The following is an 8,730-nucleotide window of genomic DNA, read 5'->3' on the forward strand; positions in this document are numbered from 1 at the left end:
ACAAAAATTTGATTAATCTGGTAACCTTCTCCAGTAATATCCTGTATTTTCTACTGAACAGACTGTATCTAGCTCTAAAATTCGGCTATACTTAAGGTATTGACAGTGAGTATACCTGAGTGATAACCTGATCCCACTCATTCTAATAGTCCCCGTTTCCTTCTATCTTGGACAGTTTTAAAATCTGTCCTCCTTTGTTGCCTTCCAAGAAGGTGAGTAAATAACTGTCTCATTGTAGGCGAGCACCATTATTTTGGTTTGATTTTAAAACTACCTGTAGGAGCTGGTATCCTGTACCAAAGTGACAAATTAGCTCACATCTTCTAACACTAATCCCAACCCCTCTGTGTTACCCTGGACTCTGGTATCATTTCACTTACCTCAGGGTAACATAGAAACATAGAAAATAGGTGCACGAGTAGGCCATTCGGCCCTTCGAGTCTGCACCGCCATTCAGTATAATCATGGCTGATCATCCAACTCAGAACCCTGTACCTGCTTTCTCTCCATACCCCGATCCCTTTAGCCACAAGGATCATATTTAACACCCTCTTAAATATTGCCAATGAGCTGGCCTCAACAGTTTCCTGTGGCAGAGAATTCCACATATTCACAACTCTCTGTGTGAAGAAGTTTTTCCACATCTCCTCGGTCCTAAAAGGCTTCCCCTTTATCCTTAAACTGTGACTCCTCATTCTGGACTCCCCCAACATTGGAAAGAATCTTCCTGCATCTAGCCTGTCCAATCCCTTTAGAATTTTATACGTTTCAATAAGATCCCCCCTCAATTTTCTAAATTCCAGTGAGTATAAGCCTAGTTGATCCAGTCTTTCTTCATATAAAATTCCTGCCATCCCAGGAATCAATCTGGTGAACCTTCCTTGTACTCCCTCTATGGCAAGAATATAGTTCCTCAGATTAGGGGACCAAAATTGCACACAATACTCCAGCTGTGGTCTCACCAAGGCCCTGTATGCTGGCTTTTGGTATGCTGGCCTTTATAAATCAGAGCATTGAGTATAGGAGTTGGGATGCAATGTTAAAGTTGTACAAGGCATTGGTAAGACCGAATTTAGAGTATTGTGTACAGTTCTGGTCACTGAATTAAAGGACGGATGTCAACAAAATAGAGAGAGTACAGAGAAGATTTACTAGAATGTTACCTGGGTTTCAGCACCTAAGTTACAGGGCAAGATTGAACAAGTTAGATCTTTATTCTTGAGAGCGTAGAAGTTTGAGGGGGTACTTGAGAGAGGTATTTAAAATTTATGAGGGGGATAGATAGAGTTGAAGTGGATAGTCTTTTTCCATTCAGAGTAGGGGAGATTCAAACAAGAGGGCATGAGTTGAGAGTAGGGGCAAAAGTTTAAGGGTAACTCGAGGGGGAATTTCTTTACTCAGAGAGTGGTAGCTGTGTAGAACGAGCTTCCAGTAGAAGTTCAGTATTGTCATTTAAAGTCAAATTGGATAGGTATATGGACAGGAAAGAAATGGAGGGTTATGGGCTGAGTGCGGACCAGTGGGACTCGGTGAGAGTAAGCGTTTGGCACGGGCTAGAAGGGCAGAAATGGTCTGTTTCTGTGCTGTAATTGTTAAATGGTTATATGGTTAAAAATCACTACATCTGAAGTCCTGAGTAACATATTTTATGTTCTGTAAAAAGAAGGCAGTCTTGTGAGTAAAAGCAGCTTTTAAGATTGCTCCCCAAAATTACACTCTTCCCGATTATTTTCTTAAAATTCCTTATTTAACTGTCTACCCATGAGCAATTCCCCTCTGAAATGAGGGCATCTGATATCTGGAATAGAGGTGTATAAATTTCCATTACTTTAACCTGGTTTCCACATGGCCAGTGTGGAATCTGGGTCTCTCTGTGCAACTGTTTCATGGAAAAACGCATAAAGAAACACTGAACAAAAAGAAAGATAGGACAGAACAAAAATCCATGCTTGTAATTTTCTTCTTTCAATACCTTCGTAACTAACTGCAACCATTAGAATGAACAGTTAATTCCCACCGTGGAAAACCTCAACATTTCTTTTGGCACCATGTCGGTGTGTATCGGCATTCCTAGGTCCCTTTGTTCTATCGCAGACCTCAGTCCCCTAACACTCACTGTGTAAGTTTTAGCCTGGCTTGTCTTGTCAAAATGCCGCACCTTGCAATTGTCTATGTGAAACTCCACTAGTTATTTTTATGCCCATTTTCCCAGCTGGTTCAGATCAGTTTACAAGCCTTGGTTGGTTTCTGCACTGTCCACTCCACCCATAATCTTGATGTCATCCGCAGGTTTTTGATTCTGTTTGCCCTGTTACTATTTCATCATTCAAATAGGTGCTAAACAACAACAGACCCAGCACCGATGCCTGCAGAACATGGGACTAATGACTGGCACTATTTGCTGGCTCTTCCCACTAAGCCCACATTGAATCCAGTGGACTGCTTCATCCTGAATGCCAAATAACGTATCCCTTTTGGGCCAACTTCCATGGAGTATTTTGTCGTAGATCATACAGACAACTTTCAGCTTCTCCTTCATCAAACTGCTTGGTAACAGCTTCAAAAACACCTATAAAATTCACTGGATGTGATCTGCTACAGGCAAAGCCATGTTGAGTATCCCCAATTAGTCCCTGTTTCCCCAAACACTTATATATGATGTCCATTATAGTACCTTCCAATAAACAAGAAAAATACTGGATTCCAGTCAGTCTATGTATGTCTATTAAATAGTTCAGTTGATAAATCTGTAGCTTAAAAAAAAACAAATTAAAATGTAGTGAGGCTCAGTGCCATTCGGGAATTGGATAGTAGAAGGGAAGAACATGTACAAACAAGCTGGGTGAACTCAGCAGGTCGGGCAGCATCGATTGAAATGAGCAGTCAACATTTTGGGCCGAGACCCTTCGTCAGGAGGGGGCAGGGGCCCTATAAAGAAGGTGAGGGGAGTATGGGAGGAGCCAGGTGTAAAACCAATCAGAAGAAAGATCGAGGGGGTGGTGGAGGGGATAGGCAGAGGGGAAGAAACTGTTCCTGAATCACTGAATGTGTGCCTTCAGAATCAGTACTTTCTTCCTGATGACAAGAATGTGAAAGAGACAGGTCCTGGGTGACAAGTTTCCTTAATACTATGGAGGCTAGTGCCCATGATAGAGCTGATTAAACTTACAAGTATCTGCAACTTATTTTCATCCTGTGCAGTGTACCCACCCCCCCCCCCCCCCCCCCCATAGCAGCCAGTGGTGCAGCATGCTCTTCACGGTGCATTTGTAGAAGTTTTCGTGTGTTTTGGGTGATAAACCAAATTTCAAGCTCTGAATGAAATATAGCCACTGACTTGCCTTCTCTGTAGCTGCATCGATATGTTGCATCCAGATTCGAATATGTGGTTCTTTTTTAAAGACAGGATACTTACACTGAATGATGTAGACCAAGCTATTTCACTAGGAACAAGGAAACAGAAAAACAATCAACTTGCCTCATCAAAGGGGACTGTGTTGTGGGATGATGCCACTCATGTTCTTTACATTCATTTATCTTGAACAGCAAATACTTGTTCGAATTTTCAGAGTTTATAAAAAATAAACATCTTCAACGAGTTGAGAGATTTGTAAAACAATAACGAAATCTAATGCATCATCAAGGAAAGAACTAGCACTGAGATACACAAACTGAAATGTGAACATTACTCTTGTCAGCTAGAGGACAGATTTAGCCTGTTGTAGAACTGCAGTTGTTACCTTGAAGTTTGTCTCAGGAGAGCAAGTTCATGGGCCTGCTGAACAACATTCCTTAAATGGAATAATCAGGAGCAGACTTGCTTCATCACGTTCTTGTTGCCAAGTTCAGCACAGATACAAAGTAAACATGTACAATCACTATCTGTGGAAAATAACAAGAGAAAAACAATTGAATACTTAGCAAGCAGTGCGTGTTATATTAGTGTCTGGCGGCCAGTGATGTTACAGAAACTCCTGCCCCTATCAACTGGAGTTTGCTGTGGGTAATAAACGAGCTGTGTTGTGTCGTATAATGTGACTGAGGCTTAATATCGTATCGGGCCTGAGCTCGCTGCACTTCCTCTGAAGCACAGATAGAAGGGCCAAGCGAAACATAGTCAGTGTTACTGGACATGGACATAAGAAAAGTGAACACATACAAACTTGCTGGATGAACTCAGCAGGTCGGGCAGTATCCGTTGAAATGAGCAGACAATGTTTCGGGCCGAGACCCTTCGTCAGGACTGAAGAAGGAGGGAGCAGGGGCCCCATAAAGAAGGTGGGAGGAGGGTGGAAAACCAATCAGAGGAAAGATCAAGGGGTGGGGGAGGGGAAGCTGGGAAGGGATCGGATAGGAAATGTTGACAGCTCATTTCAACAGATGCTGCCTGTCCTGCTGAGTTCATCCAACTTGTTTGTACGTGTTGATTTGACCACAGCATCTGCAGTGTACTTTGTGTTTAGAAAAGTGAGTAAATTGCAAAATTTACTTCAAAAGTCCAAGTTGCAGTGAACAGCTTGATTCCAAGCAATCACTGAGCCTAGGAGGTAGATGTGAGCTTGGTTAATGTTTATCAAACGGAACTGAAATTTCCTCAGTGCTTGCTAATTTACCTCTGCAACCATAATGTTGACTTTCTGGGTTCAGAATCAGGAGGGTACACACCAAGTAATATACTGACAGAAGTCATCCACCGTGTTCATCTCAATCACTGTCCACTCACACTATCAAGACACTGAACAGTAATTGAACAATAATGCTCAGAAATTACTAAATTATCAAATGGACAATGGATATGTGACATATTGATTCTTAACTGAATTAGCAGTGTTCTTCCACGATTATAATTAACAAAGCTGCTTAGTATATATTCCTCCCGCACCCACTGCTGTTGGGAAGATTAATGAAATTGTCCCCCTTCCATTGCAGTTCTGAACATTGAGCCAGAGATACAGATTTTTAAGGACAGTGCAGCCCAGACCATCTCCACACACCTGTGCTTCCAGTGGCAGGAGGTTGGTTCACCCCTCTGCACTGATCTCAGTTTCTGAGATTACTGAGACCGGGGCCCAGGAGGGTGGCAGCAGCCGGGAATTTGTTTCATTTATACATTTGTGCAATGTGGCATTGTGTGCAAGATCAGCCTCATTTCCTGTTTCTAAATACCCTTGTATTAAATGTAAAACTAAGCCATTTCTCGGAGGACCATATAAATCATCTCCAATGCCGGGGTTTCTTGATGGATATTTGGAGAGGAGGTTCCCTTCTTGAAAGGACAGCCGCCAGCATATTATTTAATTACTTGTCCTTCATTATCACCAGTATAGGGAGGGTACATGACAATGCTATGTATCGTTACCTGCACTGTGGTCAAGATTAGCTCTGTCAAGGCACATAGTTACTGTTCCATCATAATCCTCATACAGTGAGCATAATATACGTAAGCACAATGATGTGGCCATTTGACCATTTGATGCTCCATTGGAGTATGGTGGGTCTACCTGACTGGCAGATGGCAGTTTCTGCAGCTTGAGAGCTGTGATTCAGACGTGGCTATGAGCAGCACTGTGCCCCACGGGGGACTATATTGGACTATCCTGTTTACCCTGTACCTAGCTCAGACCTTACATACAACACTGAGCCATGTCATCTGCAGACATTCTCTGATGTCTCAGCAATAGGTGGATAAAGGGAAGATGGTAGGATGAGTACAGGGCCCTGGTGGAGGACTTTGTCAAATGGTGCAAGCTGTATCATCAGTAAAACAAAGGAAATGGTGATAGACTTCAGGAAGACTAAGCCTGCACTGCTCCCTGTTACTGTTGGTGGTGAGGACGTGGATGTGGTGAGGATCTACCACTACCTGGGGTGCACCTGAATGACAGACTTGAGTGGATCACCAACACAGAGGCTGAGTACGAGGAGAGCTAGAGACACCTCTCCTTCCTCTGGAGACTGAGGTCCTTTGGAGTGTGCAGGTCCCTCCTTCACATATTCTATCAGTCTGGTGTTGACAGTACAGTTTTCTATGTGGTGATGTGCTGAGGCAATGGCATGAAACAGGCTCAATGAGCTGATTCGAAAGTCTGGCTCTGTTATATGAGTCCAAGTGGACAAACTGGAAGTTGAGATAGGAAGGCAGACTGAAATTCCTCCTGAATTGTGGGGTGATCAACCGAACAGTAACATTTGGGTCCGATTTTTGAATTCCCTAACAAGTCAGAGGACAAGTGTTTCTTTGCCGATAGACACTGCTCCAAGAGGCAATGTTGTCTCCATGGGTCCAGGATAGTGAGCGGCTGCAGGACATTCAGAAGCTGCGATTGCAGTCCAAATGGTTACCTAGGACATAAATGGATAGAGCAGTGAAAACCTGCTGGTGTAACCTAGAGAACACGGAATGATGTTATAAAATGCCAGTTCAAAGTGACTACTCTCTGATTTACCGACCATGTTGTACATGGTTGTGTAGGGAAGTGGGAAGTTGGAGCAGATTACTGAGTGGCTGTAGAATAAGGGTGTTGAGAATTATCTACCACAAACTGCTGTAGAGTTGGAGTCATTGAATAATTTCAAGGTGGAAGGCTTGAAATACCGAAGAATCTGGTGGTGCCGGGGAGAATTATATGTGGTCATCAGTGTTTTGGATTATCATGGATTGTATTGACATCATTGCAGACATGGTGCTCTGCTCCCAAACATGGTTCTGCCTTATGTCTGAGAGTAGCAAATCTAACGACATTCCAATTTAAAAGGTTGGGAATGAGACAATTAACAATATGGTAAAGCAACAGCATGAGAATGCTGTGACACGGACCTGTGAAGGTGAAGCACTCATTGTATTTCCTCACGTTCTCAAAGTGGTGACGTGGACTTCCAGCTGGTAATTGATTCTAACTTCTTCCGGAAATCCATGGGTAGGTTGATGTTTCACCACCGGTTGCTACATTGCTGTTAGGCATTGGTAGTCACGACGAGCTGCTGCAAGGACTGTGGTTTTCTCTGTTGTAATTAAATATAATGGGATGTAATCTGAGTGACTAAAATCTTGACTGACACTGACCTCCCAGTACCTTTGGTGTGATCTTTTCACATTCTTCATTTGGGTTTACACATTCTCCATATGTCTTCCCAAAACATGTTGGTTGTTTAATTTTTCACCACAATTGCTACAGTGCCATTAGGTATTGGGACATCATCTGAGTGAGCAAAATCTTGATTGACAGGAAGACAATTGAGGAACAGAACTTTTGAATGCTTATTGAAATGGCAAAGGACCAGGTAACGATCTTGCCAGAATGGACCTGAGTGTTCCAGTGCACACAACACTTGCAAATACTGCAGGCAATGAGGGTTCAATCATAGAGAGCTTTCAATCAGATCACATCTCAAGTGTGGAGTGAATTCTGATATTATTTTCTCAAAAAGACAATACCCTGCAGATCAGAAGATGATGTAATGAAAAAATTGGAGTTTAATTACCGGAAGTCGCGTCAGTGTATTGTGAGAGATTAAATGGGCTGAATGTTTAGAAGCTGGAAGGGGCCTCATTAAAATGTTTATACATTTTGAAGTCCCGCACTGGAGCACATCTGCTGAATGCTTCGCTGGGCAGTCCAGTTGCAAGTCAGACACTGAACAGCCTGTGAGCGTTTTAGCAACAAAATGAGGAGAAATTTCTTCACTCAGATGATAGAGATACTGTGGAGCTATCTTCCGTGGCAGGTACGCAAAGGCTCAGGCATAGATCTCATTTAAAACAATGACATTTTTTGGGGGAAGTAAAATATCCCAGTTTGTAGCAAGGGTGAGGAAACATAGAGGAAGCCTGACCCAAAAGAAGGGCAGCAGAGACGATTAGCGGTGAATTATAACTTTAATACTAGAGTGTAACATAACAAGCCACACAGCCACAAAACAAGAGGGAACAGAAACTGAACAGAGCAGGCTGCAGGATAAACTTTAGGGAAGGAGAGTGAAAACTCAGGCAGCCAGTTGAGATCGGCTGGATAGATGAGTTGTTAACAATTGTGGGGTTACATAGGCAGAATAACACTATCATCCGGGTTGAGACAGGGACGTGCCTGCACGTCTCCAGAGGAAAGTGTAGACCTGATGGGAAGAAATGGGAAAACAAGTTGTGGAGGGAAATTCCATACAAGCTTTCTGAAGGTTGTGTGGGTGAATGATGCGGATTAACTTACCACTGCCTCAGTGTTTTTACATTTATACTCCAATGCATGACGAGGTGGGGGGAGCGGGGAGGCAATCGCTGAAATAGGTTACATTTTAAAAACAACAAGTATGAAAGGTGATGTATTTGAATTGTTTACATACTATAGGAGCCGTTGAGATCAGGAGCTGGGCCTATGATTCTTTCTGCATGATGTGAGGAGAATATTCCTCTGGAGACTTGCATGGGCTCTGGGATGGGAGGGGTGTGGGTGAGGTCAGACAATCTGTGATCAGCTAGATTGTGATCCAGAAAGGATGGATCCCAGGAGATTGGACAGTGTGTAGCCCACTAGGGCTGTGCTCCAGGGGATTTGAAAGTGTTTGAATGGGCAAAGAGTAGATGAAATGAGCGTAGGAGTTTTCAGGACAATGCTTTTCTTCTCATAATAATTTCCTTATCATCCTCTTAATATTCCATCCATTACAGAGCACCCGGAATTGGAACGCTGATCTCCATCATGGATGATGTTGCAAAGATGAGAGAGGATCTTGAGA

The sequence above is a fragment of the Hypanus sabinus genome, unplaced genomic scaffold (genome assembly GCF_030144855.1).
Source record: "Hypanus sabinus isolate sHypSab1 unplaced genomic scaffold, sHypSab1.hap1 scaffold_775, whole genome shotgun sequence".
Classification (NCBI taxonomy): Eukaryota; Metazoa; Chordata; class Chondrichthyes; order Myliobatiformes; family Dasyatidae; genus Hypanus; species Hypanus sabinus.